The 20574-nt window shown below is 41.4% G+C and overlaps 1 pseudogene; it reads right to left on the minus strand.

Moving 5' to 3' along the window:
* Positions 1-6995: 6995 nt before the first annotated feature.
* LOC131748057 (rho GTPase-activating protein 12 pseudogene) lies at positions 6996-9938 on the minus strand (annotated as a pseudogene).
* Between the last annotated feature and the right edge of the window lie 10636 nt (positions 9939-20574).

Raw genomic sequence — 20574 nt, forward strand, 5'->3', positions numbered from 1 at the left:
TCTTTTTCTTCATATTGTGTTGTTTATTCTGGGTCTTAATACCTTAGCATATATACTTTAGAATCAGTTTGTCAATATCCACAAAGTAATGCTCTGGTATTTTGATTGGGATTGAGTTAAGTCTATAGATCAAGTTGGGAAGATCTTTGCATCTATGTTTATGAGAGATATTGGTTTGTACTTTTCCTTTCTTGTAATGTCTTTGGATTTAATATTAGGGTGATGCTGACCTCACAGGACAAGTTAGGATGGGTTTCCTCTGCTTCTATTTTCTGAAACACACTGTAGAGAATTGATATCATTTTTCCTTAAATGTTTGGTAGAATTCACCAGTCAAACCATCTGGACCTGTTGCTTTCTCCTTTGTAAGGTTATTAATTATTGATTGAATTTCTTTAGTCACTATAGGCCTTTTTAGATTATCTATTTCTCCTTGTCTGAGTTTCGGTAACTGTGTCTTTCAAGGAATTGGTCCATTTCACCTGAGTTATCACATTGGTGGGCATAGAGTCATTGTTAATATTCCTTTGTTTTCTTTGCAATTTCCATAGGATGCCCTCTACTTTTACCCCATTCATTCATTTAAAAATTATGTGTTGAGCACTTACTATTAAAAACATGAATTCAGCATACATTCGTTGAATGTCTATTATATGCTAGGTACTGTGGTAAGGTTAGGGATAGCATGGCATTGTCCTCTTGGAACTTACATTCTAGTGAGGAAGATTGAGTTTGAGTAAATAAATAGACACATAAAACAACTGCAATTGTAGTGGATGCTAAAGAAGGAAATAAACAGTCAGGAGAAAATTTCTATAGTAAGGGTGAGCCAGGAAAGTCTCTCTAAGGAGGTGACATTTTAGCCAAGAATTAAAAACTGAGAAGGATCCAGCCCTGAGAAAAGCCTAGGGAATAGCACTGCAGGCAAAAGGAACCACATGGGTGAAGACCCTCCAGAGAAGGAAGAGCTCACATAGCAGAAGATGAAATCAATTCAATGTGTCTAGAGCATAGTGAGCAATGGAGACAGTGGCCCCAGAAGAGGTCTGAGAGGTAGGCATGGGCTTGATCCTGGAGGACCTTATAAGTCACGGGAAGGAGTTTGGATTTTCTAAGTGAAATGAGAAGCTTTTGAAGGATTTTAAGCAGGAGAGTGACACGATCTGATTTACATTTTTCAAAGATCACTCTGTGATCTTTCCTTACAGCTGTGAGGAAAATAGAATGGAAGGAAATGAGAGGGAAAAAGAGGAAACAAGCAGGGAAACCAGATAGGAGCTATGACTTTTGTCTAGGCAGGAGGAGCTGGGTACCTGGACTTGAGCAGGGAGGGCAGTGACAGTTGAAATGGGGAGAAGTAAAAATGAATGAATTGGGATCTATTTTGCCAAGCATAGGACTGGACGTTACAGGCTGCATTAGCTGGGCCATCCACGGAAGGATGCCTTTCTCTACCTCCAGTTTGAGGATTTCTTCCTCAAGAATCTCAGTTGCTCAGGAGCCACAAAGTGACCTCACTGGTTCCTCATATTATCCCAATAAGCTCTGGGAGTGACTGTTATTGTTCCCTGGGCTTATCAATGACATATGTTCGGGGACCACAATTTCCATCTCAAACAGGTGTTTCTGCATTCTGGGCACATTCCAAATAGTGCAGCCCTGAAGATCTCTGTTCTCATCTCTCCCAGGTGGGTGACATTTATAATGATTATTGTTCAGCAGCACTCAGACTTCTACTAAATGGTACGGCAGAAGGAAGAACCTTGACTATCAGCATGATTAGACAGTGGAATGGATTGCCAGAGGAGGTTATGAAGTTTCCTCCAGCCAGACAAGCTGCTGAAATATGAAGACATTACGTACCAACGTGAGCAGCATCTTTATATTCTAAGGGTGGGTAGAGAAAGCAATTCAAGTGACAAGGGGAGTAAGGTGGAAGGACACGGTCAGTGCTAGGTCATGGGTGGCTGTCAAACAACGCAAGCCAGGACTCACAGCCAGGCTGGGCCAGCAGGTGAATATGGGAGCTAGAATGAATGTCCAGGGAGCTAGTCACCGTGAGTTATGAGGTTGGAGCCAAGGTCTGAAACCAGGGTGTAAAACCAAACTGGAGTACACAGACAAGGTCTGGAGTCTGAATAGACAGGAAAGAGTAATCCTGCAGAGGTCCAAACCAGGCAGAAAGCAGTGTCAGGACAATCCTGGTCTAATGGTGGTATTGGTCTGTGGCTGGGCTTCAAGCGAAGAAGAGAGAAATAGGTGGAGATAAAATCAGAGTGGGACACGTATCTCCTGAATCAGAACAGCTAGGTGGGTCCACATCATAGCTCAGCCAAGGATGTGCCACTGGATCTCAGAAATGGTACTCATCTGCCCTCTGCCTTATTTCGAAGCTTCCCAGAGAGAGGCAGTTTCACAGATTTTTGTGACTTCAGCACAATGCTACGGGCTCTGGGGGATGGGGCCTCACTGGGTGATCTACTGCCCCTATTTTCTGTGGTCTGTGGACATCCTTTTTGTGTGTGTGTGTGTGCTAGGCGGGCCTCTCACTGTTGTGGCCTCTCCCGTTGCGGAACACAGGCTCCCGACGCGCAGGCGCAGCGGCCATGGCTCACGGGCCCAGCCGCTCCGCGGCATGTGGGATCTTCCCGGACCGGGACACGAACCCGCGTCCCCTGCATCGGCAGGCGGACTCCCAACCACTGCGCCACCAGGGAAGCCCTGTGGACATCCTTTTGACGTGGCAAACAGATTGGAAGTAAAATCAAGTTCACAACATAATCACGAAGAGGAATTTCTCTGACTCTGCCCTTGCCTGTATTCGCCCCTCTTCAAAGCCTTTCACTAATCCAACTATTTCTGCGAGTCTCCCAGAGGTCTGTGTCATAGGTTCATTAACGATATCCTTTCACCTCCCCAGTGGCTTCCACCACTTCCTCCTTTCCTTCTCTAGCTCCCTGGGGTGATAATCTGCTGCCAAGTCTTCTGATGCCTGTAACAAAGGCATTGATGCATTGAGGTGGCCGCTGCTCCTGCTGTCGCAAAGCTGCTTCCCATCCAACTGGAACTACTAAAGCCAGTGCTTCTGATGTGCCCTGTGTACTCAATGCCCCACAGAGATTTTAGTGAAATAGTCCTTTAAATTGGTACTTACTCTTACAAAGCCGTCTCTACTTAGGACTCAGGTATGAGTCCCAGGAGGTAGATCAGAAGATAACCAGGGTAGTGGCCTCTGGTGGGTATTGTGTTGTCGTTGTTGTTATTTGGTTTTTGCTCTTCCCAGCAAGCTTTTCCACTCCCCTTCAACTGGTTATAGCCTCTACGCCTGGCCTCAGGGATAAGTATGTGAACTAGAGCTGGCCAGTCACAGAACATCCATTCTCTTAGCAACAGTTATTGGACCGAATGATGGGCACATGACCAAAAAAAAAAAGGCCAATCAGAAATGTTCCCTGGGATAGATCCATGGACTCTGGGAGATAGAATTCCTCTTTGTGAGGCTTTGCCTGCTGACAGCCATGTCTCTTTCAATATGGAGAAGACCAGTCTGCAAGAAAGGATGAGACAAATGGGGAAAGAGAAACAGAGATAAGCAGAGATGAAATATAGACTCAGAGGGTTCTGACAATGTTGAGTCTCCAACCTTGTTTCCTTCCTAGCCTTCTGAACCAAAGCAATCCTTTTTTTTCTTTCTGCTTAAGGTGGGTTGCGGTACGCGGGCCTCTCACTGTTGTGGCCTCTCCCATTGCGGAGCACAGGCTCCAGACGCGCGCAGGCTCAGTGGGGCCCAGCCGCTCCGCGGCACGTGGGATCTTCCCAGACCGGGGCACGAACCCGTGTCCCCTGCATCGGCAGGCGGATTCTCAACCACTGCACCACCGGGGAAGCCCCTATTTCTTATTTTTAAATGTCCTGATTTTAATTACAACCTGAGAGTTATAGTCAACATCTTCCCTCCCTTTCAACTCTGAGGTCTAGGAGGGATCTTAGATGTCCATTCTTTCTTCCATTAGAATGCTGTCTTTCCTGCGAAGCTCTTTCAGTTTCTAAACACATAGTTTCTCAGTGGACCCACCTCCTAGACCCTCCAGACAGAACAATACATATGTGAATCCAAGGGTGAATCCAATTTAGGCTGCTAAGTTAGGCCTTTTCCACATAATCACTCATTTAACAAATATTTATTGAGCTCTTACGATGTGCCAGACACTGTTCTAGGAGCTGAGAACACAGACGTGAATAAAATAGACAACATTTCTACCCTCATGAAGCTTGTATTCTGATGATAATTAGATAACAAATAATTACACATATAATTTAATCTCATCAGTGTTATGAAGAAAAATGGAGCAGGTTAATAAGATAGGAAGTGATGGGGTAGAGTGCTATTTTTAGGCAGTATGTGCTGGGGAGGCCCTCCAAGGAGTGAACAGTCCTGAATAAAATGTGGATATGAGTCATGTGGATATTTAGGAGAAACATAGTTTAGGCTAGGGAGACAGGAAGTACGGAGGCCTGGAGGTGCTTGACATGTTCAAAAACAACAAAAGAGGCCAGTGAAGTAAGGTGAGTTAAAAGGAGGAGTTGTAGAAAATGAGGCCAGAGAGGTAGCCAAGGGCCAATCTGCAGCAGGCCTTGGAGGTTGGGGTAAGAACTTTGCATTTTCCCCTAATTGTGATGAGAAGCTATTAGAATGTTTTGATCTGGGGATTGGCAGTATCAGATTGACCTTTTACAAGCATCCCTCTGGCTGTGGTGGAGATAATGGATTGTAGGGGGTGAAGCAGGGAGGCAAGACAGGAGATTATTGTGTGAGTCCAAGTAAGAGATGATGGTGGTGCCAACTAGAGTGGCAGCAAGGGAAGCAGTGAAAAGTAGGTGGATTCAGCATCTATTTTTCGGTTTTGTTATGACCAGAAAACAAGTGAGAATTTTTAATTCACAAAAGATGAAAACATAAGACATTGATCTCATTATACATACAATATTACAATAAGCTGATTAGCTGTGGACTATGAAAACATTTAAGACTTCACCTACACACATGTGTACTTTGAAACAAGAAACACAGGACAATTTTGATCTTTGATATGTCATAACTACCAAGAGAAAGAACACTGATTTGAGTCTAATTGTTTTCCTGGCATGCAATCACTATATAGGCCAGGCTGAAAGCACACTGTATATTGTTAAGGACATCTTTAGCCAAATAGAAACATTCTCATTTGGGAGCTTTTTCTCCCTACCCCAAACAATCTGCTTTTCCATGGCTGTCAAGTAGCTTGGTTTGTTATCAGTTTAACAAGATAACGACAACAAACAAAATTTTCAGCACAAAACTCAGGTGAGAGGTTTTTACACAGGTCATACAAAAAATATTCGTTCCCAAGAAAAGCAATCTGTAAATTATAGATGCAACCCTAAGAAAAAGAGTCTTGGTTACAAATCATTCACTTTCAAATATTGATGAAGAAATAAGGAATGGAGGGGTGGGTAGGGGTGTGTGGTAGAGGCGCTGGCATGGCAGGGAGCACAAAAGGTGTGAAATGAGGAAAACATTTGCCACAGACAGGAAATACTGGATTCAGTTGATTTTTAAAAAATGAGGTATTATAAGAGTGTGCCAGTAAATGCAAGAACAAAACAAAATTAAAAACCAAAATGCACATTTCCAATGGAAAAATCTCTAAACCTCTTATAGTTTTCTTTATTCAGATTAGACATTTCATATACAGCAGTTAATCTAGAAAAATACATTTAAAAAAATCTTCAGCAGACCATGCTCTCTGTAACAAAACTTTCCAAACCCTGTTTTATTATACAAACCAATCTACAATAGTAGTGTACAAAGAAATTCTCAAATTTAACGAAGTCGAAACACACCATTGTAAAGCAATTATACTCCAATAAAGATGTTAAAAAAAATTTAGCAATGTCATTTTCGATCTGACATCCATCTAATTTACATATGGGTTTCCACTATTCATATTGCAGAGTTAGAATTCTGTAACAATTTTTCTAAGGTATTCTGTACATATGAAATAATCTAAAAGGTTCCTCTTGTAGTGCATTTACCATTTAGCAAGTCTATTCAGCATTTTTCCAGTACCATTTGCATTACAGTGATTTGCCTGTAAATGTAATTAAAATGTAAAAGTGCACACAGTTAACTTTCTCAAATAACGGCCTATTTCTGGAGGAAACCTAATATTCACAGAAAAGAATTACCAATATTGTGATTAGAAATGAGGGGTTAGAATGCACTCTGAGACTATATAGCACAATTATATACGTAAGCTAAAGTACAGTGAGTCTTTAGCCTGTATTTACATCAAATAACGTTGATTTCCACAGGGTCATACCAAGAACTCAGTATGGCACTAGATAGAATTAGGATTGTTAGCTACAAGTCAGTGTAGCACAGAGACTCCAAAAATACCCTGAACTGGCTTATGCTAAATTAAAGTCCAGTATATTACAGTGTTTTAAGTACTATTAGTGTGCTGCTGTGCTATTCCGTAAAGACAGCAAGCCTTCATCAAGGGATCGCATCTGGGTTATAATGGGTCCTAGCAATCAGAATGCCACTGTATGCAGAATCCCTGAAAAAAAAACACACAGGTTTCAAAACAGATATACTTCATTTTGTTTAAAATGCCCAGGAGTGTTTTCAAAATAACTGATAGTAAGTATTGTTCTATAGAGTGATGAACCTATTGAATCATGAGAAGAAATTCTACGTTATCCAGTTTGAGGAGAAAAAATGTAGTATTCTTACCAAATTATCCAGTGTATAAGACTGGTTAGAATCGCCAAGTTTTGATTTTTACTGAAATTCAGAGTATGAAATTCAAATATTCAGGATAAAATTAATTCAAACGTACACACAGTTCTATCAACTTGCAACAAAGCAGCAAATATGAGGGCCTATCACACATCTGGACTCTCCCATTCCTTTCTGGTCCCTCAGAAAAGTGCAAAATCAAAGAGTCACTGCTTGGTCCAAACATAAAATACATCAGGTATAAGGACTTGGAATCTGATGAAATCCGGCTTCTATTCCACAGGTTGTCTTCAGTAAGAGTCAACGTCCGAAGATGGAATTTATCTCGAGAAGAATTAACTCTACAATCTGATTCTGGTAGATGGTATGAACTGCTATGTTACCAGTCTCTTTCTCTGGCTTTAACAGAGTGGGACCAGACACAATTGCTATACTCTGATACGTCATTCTGTTTTTTTCTCCGTTTTCCATAACTCTTTTGAGATGTCTAAACAGAGTCTGCATTGTGTCCTGATTTGGCTTTGGCAACTGTTTTATTAGATCCTTCACAGCAGAGACACGCTGTCTTGGTTCTTGTTTAACTGCATTAACAAAATCATTAAAATGAGCAAATGTAAGGAGAGGTTCTGGTAATTCTCGAAAAAAACATTTTCAGTGCTCCAGTGATGACATGAATATCTTCCCACTTACTATCCTTCAAGTCCAATTACTCATCACGGTTGACTGCAAACCTCAGCTTCTGGATCACTGCAAGGTTGCCACTAACTCTGTAAATCCCATCAACATCCAACCCATATTGTTCAACATATTCAATGCACAATTCCACAAATTTTGGCATTCTCTCTCCGACACAGATTAGCAAGATTGGCTCCAAATACCTGATCTTTAATATAACCTTTTTCACAAACAGCTTGCAAAATGGGGCGTCGTGTAAGAAACTTCTTTAAGTTCTTGTTTTTTTTTCTGTTCTGAAGAATCTATGCTAGATACTTTTGTGGAACGCGATTTCTTCAGATCCTTATTGTCCTTTTCTTTATCATGCTTTTCTATTCCTGGTGAATCTGGTATATTTTCCTCAATTGCTTCATCGGGTTCTACTGTCTGATTACTGATAGTGCTACTAAGAACTTTAAACCACTCGTTGATAACAGCATCATTATCAAACTGAATCAGCAGTTCTGTTCCTTGACAGGTTTTCAGCTCAAATACATTCTTTTTGCTGGATTTATCCTTTGATGCCATCTCAATCATCGCCTCTTTAAGGTCCACCATGAACTCTGGTTTGGACTGATTACTCCCAAACCAGCTTGTGCTACTTTCTTGAGTTTTGGTAAACAGTAAAGATGAACCCTGCAACACGGCCCAAGAAGACAACTAGTTCTTTTGAACCTTTTTTTCCTATTTTCAGTAACTTTTGTTACATTTAATAATCCATATTTCTCTTGACCCTTTGGGCTGCTGGCTGTATCTTGGTTCTTTGGTGAAGAGGGAGAAGACTCATTTTCGGAGTAGCAGGGTTTTGAGACAGTTGGAGATTCCTTGTCATTGGTATCCAACACAATGGTGCTATGTCTCCACTTTGTTAACACTACTGGTTCTTGCAGCCTCCTGTCCAGACTCCTACTTTTAATAATTTCTCTTTGCTGCTGAGATGAGGCATTATACTTTGGCAACTCCCATTCTGACCGAGATCCATCTGCACTGTAGTAATATTGTCTACCTTGATCGTCAACTTGCTTGAGCCACTCTTGATCTCCTGGACTTTGGGAATCTCCTTTGCTTATGTTTGTATCTCGAGTCCAACGAGGGGGTTTCCAAGTTCTTTCCTGTGTTCCTCTGTTATAGTAATAACAATGTCCTGAACTATCTTTATGAGGTTCCCATTCTCCATTAATCTGAATTTCTGGGCTTCCGGGGATTGCGGGGGGAGAGACGACTGGGATATTTTCAGTTCTTCTAGGTTAGCATAGACAGGAGAATCTGGCCACCCTTGCTTTGGAGGTGTTGTCGTCCTTATCTGCTCAGTGGAGCTGCTGCTAAGCTCATCACCAGACTCTGAATCCTGATGTATCCGTTCCAAGCCTTCTCCTGCTGAATCACAAGACTGTTCCTGGGAGAAGCCAGCTTTCTATACGTCCAAGAACTCTGGACCGGGAAAGTGACCAAATAAACGTGTCCTATTCTGGCCAGAAACTTTGGGAGAATGTGAGTCACTGTCGAACCTTCCATTATTATGGGTCAGGTTCAGGCTGAGGTTGACAGTCTGACCTGGAATATAATTGGGTCCAAAATTCTGATTGGCATCACAAATAAGACCGTTCCCTTGAACAGACAGCAATGGCTTTCCAAAACTTGAAAGCTCGGGCAATTTGTTCACGTTTTCTGTTGACCTCTGAAGGTGGAGACTCTGCATCGTTTTCACAGAATGATCCGGCCCCGCTGCCTGTTGCACAGGCGGCATCAGGGCTCTGCGGCCGACCTCCCTCACGTACTGGGCAGGCACATAAAACGCTTTGGAGTTCTCGTCCAGCTTGACCTGCCACCAGTCATCCCTGGTCTTCTTCACCAGGATGTATTGCTCCCCTTGTTTTATCACGACCTTTCTGTCCTTTGCTTCGTATTCTTAATCATACTCCATTTCAATATACACGTGCCCTGGAACAATCTTCCCACCTCTGTCAGCCGTTTTCTTTCTGTAATATTCACCTCTCAGAAAGGATGCTTTGCCACATTATGACTCTGTGGCTTGTTGGAGCAATATGGCTTAGAAGGAGAACTAAACGTCCAGTCTTACTTTTTTTTTTTTTTTTTTTTGGTGGTACGCGGGCCTCTCACTGTTGTGGCCTCTCCCGTTGCGGAGCACAGGCTCCGGACGCGCAGGCTCAGCGGCCATGGCTCACGGGCCCAGCCGCTCTGCGGCACGTGGGATCTTCCCGGACCGGGGCACGAACCCGTGTCCCCTGCATTGGCAGGCGGATTCTCAACCACTGCGCCACCAGGGAAGCCCCAGTCTTACATTTAAACCGAGGGCCCGGGGGCCTCGCGGGGGCCGGCTCCCTCCTGGCCGCTCGGCGGCGGCGGCAGGGAGCCCAGGCAAGCTCGAAGGGTGCTCACCCGGCCGCAGCCGGGCTGGAGCGTCCCCATCAGTAACCATTTTAAAGGCAAAGCCAGTTAAAGCAAGTAAGCCGTGCTGATGAATTGGGCATGGAGTGTGAGAGAGGGTCAAGGATGACTCCCAGTGTTTCAGCCTGAGCAACTAGGTTAATCGGGGTGACGTTTTTTGAGATGGGGAAGAATGAGAGAGGCACCGGTTCAGGGATGGGGGAAATCCTCAATTGAGTTTGGGACCTTTTAAATTTGAGGAGCCTATTAGGTGTCTAAATGCAGATGTGAAGAAGTTTGGAGAAAGGAAATATATATCAGACAAAGGGGTGCAAAGTGCTTGGATGGAAAGGGGGAGTTTCGGAGAAGCAAGCAGAGTTCCAGCAACACCCAGGCAGAGCACATCACACTGCCAAAAATGGAAAGAGAGCAGATAACATTTTTTTTTCTCATTATCTCCCTAACCAGGGCCTGGCAAAAATTCAAGTTATATTAATTGGAGGGGGTTTTGTTATTGTAAAATCAAGATAGGTAAAGGAACAGAGACTTCCTCTGGCATCATAATCCACCAAAAAGGCATGCCAAGAGAATGTCAATGGCAGTGTGGAATGTTCAGCTTTCTCAAAGAGAGTCCACCCTGAGGCCAATCTTTGGCTCTGCTCTCTCCATCCCCCTCCACTCACAGGACTGGAGAGACTTCTTCATCTCCATTCAACTTTGGAACTGGATGGAGCTGAGTGACTACCCAATCTCGACCACCCACATCAGACAGGGAAGTTCCCAGAGGTCCAGGGGGATGGAGAGAAGAGGCGTGGAAAGTTTTCCCACTGACTGCAAGAGGGGGAGGAGTGCTCCAAAGCATGTAGAACAGAGGTCTTGTGCCCACTGAGGAAGTGAGAATTGAGTGGAGTAGTAAGGGGCCACTCAAAATCAACATGTCCTATTGATTCGGATTGGTTAGAATGTGTGATTTAAACGGGGAATAAAGGCCATTTTGTGCATTTTTTGTACCCCGTGTATATATGGGTGACCAACTAACATGCTCTTTTAATCTCTCTCTTTCTTCCACCCAGGGGTTGCACAAGTATTCAGAGCACATGGAAATACCGAACTCTTTGAGGGCAGGAACTGGCACTTAGTTTAGTAGCTGGCACACAGTAGGCACTCAATAGGTGCTTGCTGAATTTTTTTTAAAAGCTAAAAGAATAATCCAAATAAACTGAGGTGAGAATCAAACCAAAGGGATAAGTGAGCAGAACAGAAGGAGAGGAGAAAAAAGAGAATGCAAATGTGAGGGATAAGGGCTGCCCGGCTGCACTTGGGAGAACAGTAAGGCGCAATAAGAGTAGGGAAATAAAAAGGAAGCAAATTAGAGAGGTTAAAGTTATCATTAGAAAAGAAAGGTAGAAAAAGAAAAGAAAAGAAAGGTAGAGCAAGTTTTGGCTGCCAGCTTTTCTGCCTGACTTCTACCAACAGGGTGTGCAGTTTTGTTTTGTTTTATTATTATTATTATTTTTTTGCGGTACGCGGGCCTCTCACTGTTGTGGCCTCTCCCGTTGCTGAGCGCAGGCTCCAGATGTGCAGGCTCAGCGGCCATGGCTCACGGGCCCAGCCGCTCCGTGGCACGTGGGATCTTCCCGGACCGGGGCACGAACCCGTGTCCCCTGCATCGGCAGGCGGACTCTCAACCACTGCGCCACCAGGGGAGCCCTGTAGTTTTGTTGATGACGACTTTCTCTTGGCCCTGTGCAACAATAGATAGACCACAGAAGAAAACTCAGAGTTTCAGCATTCAGAGGTCACAGCCAGGCAGTGGGGACGGGAGGCAGCCGTGATCAATGCAGAATTAACTTACAATTTAATGCTTTTTTGTTTCAAAGTAAGATACCAGAAGAGGACAACTTGGGGGCAGGCTTCAAATTCCTCCTGCCAACACTGAAACACTAATAGGAGGAGTTGACATCATTGAACACAGGCTACACAGTATCAGGAGAGGATGACCTGTGGAAAGGGCATGACAATGAAGAGGTAGTGGGAAAAAGAAAGGGCAAAGACCTAAAAGGGAAGGCCAGGAAAGTGACGTACAGAGAAGTGTCAAAGGAGGGCTAGACCTATAAAATAGAAAGTGATGGATGAGGGGATGAGGACATTAAAAAGATCTTTAAGAGGCTTCAGGGACTGTAAGAAAGAGGGCAAAGCAGAGATGTCACGTGGAATACCTTACATAACAAGCAGCTAGTGAAAGCTATTGTAATATATAATATGATGGAAAGAAGGGTGTTCATGTGGAGGAGGAACGCCAGCACTTAGTGTCTGCATGTAAATAAAGAGTGGAAATTCTATGGCTACCCAACCAGTGGAGCCCTGATAAAACAAAAGTAGATGCTACGGTCCCTCTCTTTTAAACAGAAAGGAGACTGAGGCAGTGTGGTGACCAAGCATTTGTGTCAACAGAGTGGCATTAAGCATCTCAGTTCTGTCATTTAAAAGGTGACCACTTTGTGCAAGTTCCTTTGATTTCTAAGCCTCAGTTTCCTTGTCCGTAAAATGGGGACAATAAAACCTAAATCACTGGGTTGTCATTAGTATTAACAATGTACAGATGGTGCTTTGCCCATGGGAGGCACTCACTATTATGACTACTAGTACTAGTACTAGTACTCCTACTACTTTTTCTATTGATTCTATTATTCATCCATCTTTTTACTTTAAAAAAATGAAATGAATAAACAAAATACCCTGTTGAGGATTTTCCCAGCCCTAATGAAAACTTCTTTTTTTCTCCTGGTAAGGAAAGAGAGTGAACCAAAGGAGGAAGGGCAAAAGGCATGACCTTAGACATAAAGCCTTATTCAAGTAGGAGAATGCTGGTGTGTGTGTGTGTGTGTGTGTGTGTGTGTGTGTGTATTTGTGTGTGTGTGTATGTGTGTGTGTACAGCAAGTTGTCAGAGCAGAAATAACATATACAGTTGGCCCTCTGTATCGATGGGTTCTGCATCTGTGGATTCAACCAACTCTGCATGCAAGCGGTTGGGAAAAAAATTCCAGAAAGTTCCAAAAAGTAAAGCTTGAATTTGCCACTCTGTGGCAACTATTTACATAGCATTTACATTATATATACAACTATTTAACATAGCATTTACTTGGTATTAGGTATTATAAGCAATCTAGAGATGATGTAAAGTATATGGGAGGATATGCCTAGGTTATATACAAAAACTCAGCTACTTTACATAAGGGACTTGAGCATCCGTGGATTTTGGCATCCATGGGGGTCATGGAACCAGTCCCCCATGGATAATGGGAGACTACTGTATTAAGGCCATAGATGGGGAAAGGGTGAAGATTACAGTTTAGTGTGTTGAAAAAGTGGTGTCGACCATTTGTGGAAAGGTGTTTGGTGATAGGAAATGAACTGTAAATGGGCAGAATAACTTGAATCTTTCATAATTAAAAACCCCATGGAGGAAACTTACACAAGCCTCTTAGATAGCCTCATCCACCAGAGGGCAGACAGCAGAAGCAAGAAAAACTACAATCCTGAAACCTGTGGAACAAAAACCACATTCACAGAAAGACAGACAAGATGAAAAGGCAGAGGGCTATGTACCAGATAAAGGAACAAGATAAATCCCCAGAAAAACAACTAAATAAAGTGGAGATAGGCAACCTTCCAGAAAAAGAATTCAGAATAATGATAGTGAAGATGATCCAGGACCTCGGAAAAAGAATGGAGGTAAAGATTGAGAAGATGCAAGAAATGCTTAACAAAGACCTAGAAGGATTAAAGAACAAACAAACAGATGAACAATACAATAAATGAAATGAAAACTACACTAGAAGGAATCAATAGCAGAATAATTGAGGCAGAAGAACAGATAAGTGACCTGGAAGACAGAATGGTGGAAATCACTGCTGCAGAATAGAATAAAGAAAAAAGAATGAAAACTAATGAAGACAGCCTAAGAGACCTCTGGGACAACATTAAACGCAACAACATTGACATTACAGGGGTCCCAGAAGGAGAAGAGAGAGAGAAAGGACCCAAGAAAATATTTGAAGAGATTATAGTTGAAAACTTCCTTAACTTGGGAAAGGAAATAGCCACCCAAGTCCAGGAAGCGCAGAGAGTCCCATACAGGATAAACCCAAGGAGAAACACGCCGAGACACATAGTAATCAACTTGGCAAAAATTAAAGACAAAGAAAAATTATTGAAAGCAGCAAGGGAAAAATGACAAATAACATACAAGGGAACTCCCATAAGGCTAACAGCTGATTTCTCAGCAGAAACTCTACAAGCCAGAAGGGAGTGGCATGATATACTTAAAGTGATGAAAGGGAAGAAGCTACAACCAAGATTACTCTACCCAGCAAGGATCTCATTCAGATTCGATGGAGAAATCAAAAGCTTTACAGACAAGCAAAAGCTAAGAGAATTCATCACCACTAAACCAGCTCTACAACAAATGCTAAAGGAACTTCTCTAAGTGAGACACACAAGAGAAGAAAAGGATCTACAAAAACAAACCCAAAACAATTAAGAAAATGGTCATAGGAACATACATTTCAATAATTACCTTAAACGTGAATGGATTATTTTATTTTTTTAACATCTTTATTGGAGTATAATTGCTTTACAATGGTGTGTTAGTTTCTGCTTTACAACAAAGTGAATCAGTTATACATATACATATGTTCCCATATCTCTTCCCTTTTGCATCTCCCTCCCTCCCACCTTTGCAATCCCACCCCTCTAGATGGTCACAAAGCACCGAGCTGATCTTGCTGTGCTATGCGGCTGCTTCCCACTAGCTATATATTCTACATTTGGTACTGTATATATGTCCATACCACTCTCTCACTTTGTCCTAGCTTACCCTTCCCCCTCCCCATATTGTCAAATCCATTCTCTAGTAGGTCTGTGTCTTTATTCCTGTCTTGCCCCTAGGTTTTTCATGACCTTTTTTCCCCCTTAGATTCCATATATATGTGTTAGCATACAGTATTTGTTTTTCTCTTTCTGACTTACTTCACTCTGTATGACAGACTCTAGGAACGTGAATGGATTAAATGCTCCAACCAAAAGACACAGGCTTGCTGAATGGATACAAAAACAAGACCCATATATATGCTGTCTACAAGAGATCCACTTCAGACCTAGGGACACATACAGACTGAAAGTGAGGGGATGGAAAAAGATATTCCATGCAAATGGAAATCAAAAGAAAGCTGGAGTAGCTATACTCATATCAGATAAAATAGACTTTAAAATAAAGAATGTTACAAGAGACAAGGAAGGACCCTACATAATGATCAAGGGATCAATCCAAGAAGAAGATATAATTATAAATATATATGCACCCAACATAGGAGCACCTCAATACATAAGGCAACTGCTAACAGCTATAAAAGAAGAAATCGACAGTAACACAATAATAGTGGGGGACTTTAACACCTCCCTTACACCAATGGACAGATCATCCAAACAGAAAATTAATAAGGAAACACAAGTGTCAAATGACTCAATAGACCACAAAGATTTGATTGATATTTATAGGACATTCCATCCAAAAACAGCAGATTACACTTTCTTCTCAAGTGCATGCAGAATATTCCCCAGGATAGATCACATCTTGGGTCACAAATCAAGCCTCAGTAAATTTAAGAAAATTGAAATCATATCAAGCATCTTTTCTGACCACAACGCTATGAGATTAGAAATCAATTACAGGAAAAAAAAACCGTAAAAACACAAACACGTGGAGGCTAATCAATACGTTACTATACAACAAAGAGATCACTGAAGAAATCAAAGAGGTAGTCAAAAAATACCTAGAGACAAATGACAATGAAAACACGATGATCCAAAACCTATGGGACGCAGCAAAAGCAGTTCTAAGAAGGAAGTTTATAGTTATACAAGCCTACCTCAAGAAACAAGAAAAACCTCAAGTAAACATTCTAACTTTACACCAAAAGGAACTAGAGAAAGAAGAACAAACAAAACCCAAAGTTAGCAGAAGGAAAGAAATCATAAAGATCAGAGCAGAAATAAATGAAACAGAAACAAAGAAAACAATAGCAAAGATCAATAAAACTAAAAGCTGGTTCTTTGAGAATATAAACAAAATTGATAAACCATTAGCTAGACACATCAAGAAAAAGAGGAAGAGGACTCAAAGCAATAAAATTAGAAATGAAAAAGGAGAAGTTACAATAGACACCGCAGAAATACAAAGCATCCTAAGAGACTACTATAAGCAACCCTATGCCAATAAAATGGACAACCTGGAAAAATGGACAAATTCTTAGAAAGGTATAACCTTCCAAGACTGAACCAGGAAGAAACAGAAAATATGAACAGACCAATCACAAGTAATGAAATTGAAACTGTGATTAAAAATCTTCTAACAAACAAAAGTCCAGGACCAGATGGCTTCATAGGTGAATTCTATGAAACATTTAGAGAAGAGGTAACACCCATCCTTCTCAAACTCTTCCAAAAAATTGCAGATGAAGGAACACTCCCAAACTCATTCTATGAGGCCACCATCACTCTGATACCAAAACCAGATAAATATATTAAAACAAAAGAAAATTATAGACCAATATCACTGATGAATATAGATGCAAAAATCCTCAACAAAATACTAGCAAACAGAATCCAACAATACATGAAAAGGATCATACACCATGATCAAGTGGGATTTATCTCAGGGATGCAAAGATTCTTCAATATATGCAAATCAGTCAATGTGATACACCATATTAACAAATTGAAGAATAAAAACCATATGATCATCTCAATAGATGCAGCAAAAGCTTCGGACAAAATTCAACACCGATTTATGATAAAAACTCTCCAGAAAGTGGGCATAGAGGGAACTTACCTCAACATAATAGAGGCCGTATATGACAAACCCACAGCAAACATCATTCTCAATGGTGAAAAACTGAAAGCATTTCCTATAAGATCAGGAATAAGACAAGGATGTCTACTCTCGCCACTATTACTCAACATAGTTTTGGAAGTCGTAGCCACAGCAATCAGAGTAGAAAAATAAATAAAAGGAATCCAAATTGGAAAAGAAGAAGTAAAACTGTCACTGTTTGCAGATGGCATGATACTATACATAGAGAATCCTAAAAATGCCACCAGAAACCTACTAGAGCTAATCAATGAATTTGGTAAAGTAGCAGGATACATAATTAATGCACAGAAATCTATTGCATTCCTATACACTAACAACGAAAGAGCAGAAAGAGAAATTAAGGAAACAATCCCATTTACCACTGCAGCAAAAAGAATAAAATACCTGGGAATAAACCTACCTAGGGAGACAAAAAACCTGTATGCAGAAAACTATAAGACACTGATGAAAGAAATTAAAGATGATACCAACAGGTGGAGAGATATACCATATTCTTGGACTGGAAGAATCAATATTGTGAAAATGACTACACTACCCCTAAGCAATCTATAGATTCAACGCAATCCCTATCAAATTACCAATGTCATTTTTTACAGAACTAGAACAAATCATCTTAAAATTTGTATGGAGACACAAAAGATCCCAAGTAGCCAAAGCAGTCTTGAGGGAAAAAAAATGGAGCTGGAGGAATCAGACTCCCTGACTTCAAACTATACTACAAAGCTACAGTAATCAAGACAATATGGTACTGGTACAAAAACAAACATAGATCAATGGAACAAGATAGAAAGCCCAGAGATAAGCCCACACACCTATAGTCAACTAATCTATGACAAAGGAGGCAAAGATATACAATGGAGAAAAGACAGTCTCTTCAATAAGTGGTGCTGGGGAAACTGGACAGCTACATGTAAAAGAATGAAATTAGAACACTCCTTAACACCTTACACAAAAATAAACTCAAAATGGATTCGAGATCCAAATGTAAGACTGGACACTATAAAACTCTTAGAAGAAATCATAGGAAGAACAGTGTTTGATATAAATCACAGCAAGATATTTTTTGATCCACCTCCTAGAGTAATGGAAATAAAACCCAAAATAAACAAATTGGATCAAATGAAACTTCAAAGCTTTTGCACAGCAAAGGAAACTATAAACATGACAAAAAGACAACCCTCAGAATGGGAGAAAATATTTGCGAATGAATCAACGGAAAAGGATTAATCTCCAAAATATATCAATAGCTCATGCAGCTCAATATTAAAGAAACAAACAACCCAATCCAAAAATGGACAGAAGACCTAAATAGACATTTCTCCAAAGAAGACATACAGTTGGCCAAGAAGCACATGAAAAGCTGCTCAACATCACTAATTATTATAGAAATGCAAATCAAAACTACAATAAGGTATCACCTCACACCAGTTAGAATGGGCATCATCAGAAAATCTACAAACAACAAATGCTGGAGAGGGTGTGGAGAAAAGGGAACCCTCTTGCGCTTTTGGTGGGAATGTAAATTGATATGGCCACTATGGACAACAGTATGGAGGTTCCTTAAAAAACTACAAATAGAACTACCATATGATCCAGCAATCCCACTACTGGGCATATACACAGAGAAAACCATAATTCAAAAAGACACATGCACCCCAATGTTCACTGCAGCACTGTTTACAATAGCCAGGACATGGAAGCAACCTAAATGCCCATCGACAGATGAATGGATAAAGAAGATGTGGTACATATATACAGTGGAATATTACTCAGCCATAAAACGGAATGAAATTGAGTCATTTGTTGAGATGTGGATGGACCTAGAGACTGTCATAGAGAGTGAAATAAGTCAGAAAGAGAAAAACAAATATCGTACATTAATGCATGTATGTGGAACCTAGAAAAATGTTACAGGTGAAGTGGTTTGCAGGGCAGAAGTTGACACACAGATGTAGAGAACAAACGTATGGACATCAAGGGGGGAAAACCGTGGTGGGGTGGGGATGGTGGTGTGCTGAATTGGGCGATTGGGATTGACATGTATACACTGATGTGTATAAAATTGATGACTAAAAAGAACCTGCTGCATAAAAAATGAACAAACAAACAAAAAACAACTAATACTAAACTTTGTTTGGGTTATTTGTATGGAAATATGTTAATATAATAGTTTCAGACATTATAAAAACAGAAAAACCAAAAAAACAACTAAAAAACCCCTCATGACATGGCTTAGCCCTTCGTCTGTCTCGCATAAAACAGGGGCAGCTCGAACAGAACTGGATAATCTTATCCTTTTCCGAGCTGCCTCTTTTTGCTTCCCTTCTCTTGCCCCAGAGAAGAGGCAACCGTCCCAGAGCCTCAGAGCTGAGCTGGGCTACACATCGATAAAATGCTTGCCTGGTAGAGCTGGGGAGGTTTCTTTTCTTTTCTTGGCCATGTGTCTTATTTTAGTAATAAGCAACAAGCAATACAGAGAATGCTCAGACTGAGGGGGAAGAGGATAAGACAGACAATCCTCTCAACTCCGGTGAAAGCCTGTTCCTGGGGGTGTGGGTAGGAGTGCTGCCCACGGAGAAATGCATTTCATCAATGGTTCTGAAGAGGAAAAGGAGCCCCAGGAGGGGACAGAGACTGGAACAAGCCACACAGGCAACCAAATCAAAAAGCTGCCAGTAAGAAGAGCAAGGCTTATAGCAGCCCCAAAGTTAAAAAGCAGAGAGCTTAGAAATGCAAAAGCCTACCTACCTATGCTGTTCTTCGGGGCGGGGCTCAGGCTGGCTGCTGGTTTGGGGTCAACCTCGGGGGCTCAGAGAGGCCTTAGGAAGACGAATGGCTACATAACTTGCAAGGCTCAGTGCAAAATGAAAATGCAGGGTCCTTTGTTCAAGAATTATGAAGAATTCCAAGACCGTGACAGCAGAAGATTAAACTAAGCCTGGGTCTCATTGAGCGTGGGACCCTGTGGGACTGCATGGGACCCACACCCATAAAGCCAGCCTTACCTAGGAACATTTTAAAGTAGATCCCCATATATGGGCTCATTTTATTTTATTTTATTTTTTGGCTGCGCGGCCTGTGGGATCTTAGTTCCCTGACCAGGGATTGAACCTGTTCCCCCTGCAGTGGAAGTGTGGAGTCAACTACTGGACCTCCAGGGGAGCCCCTCACTATTTTACTTAATAAATCAAGATGATAGGGCTAGAACAACGTTTGTGTTGTTTTGTTCCAAGCTTTGTTTTCTGAATTTGAAAACTTTTATATTATTTTATATTGTAAAATATATAGTCTATTAAAACAGTGCAATCATATAGTCATAACAGTAAATGAAGAGAAAGTGTGAATATCTTTTGCAGATGTGCATGAATGACCAAGTGCCTATCCTTTAAATAGGAGCTCTGTTTCCTATTTCTTTTAGCGGCCCTGGTCGTGTGTGATTTTGACTGAGGCTCCGGAAAATGGAGAATAAAGGAGGGGAAGACTATTTCCAGGACTCGCCTTCTCCCAGCCCCATCCTGCACATATATTCTCATTCTGGACTCTTCTCCCAGCTCCCCTCCCTCCCAAATCTTTCCCTGAGCTCTTTACTGTTCATTCTGCTTATTTGTCACCCCTTGTGACTGCTATTAAACCAAATCCTTGCTTTGAGCCTTGATAATTAAATGGAAAGAATTAAGCATTTATCCTGCCTTTCCAGTAGGAACTATATTTCAGCATAATTAAATAGCCATAGTTTCATTTTACTTTGTATTT

The sequence above is a fragment of the Kogia breviceps genome, chromosome X, assembly GCF_026419965.1.
Source record: "Kogia breviceps isolate mKogBre1 chromosome X, mKogBre1 haplotype 1, whole genome shotgun sequence".
In the NCBI taxonomy this organism is placed as follows: Eukaryota; Metazoa; Chordata; class Mammalia; order Artiodactyla; family Physeteridae; genus Kogia; species Kogia breviceps.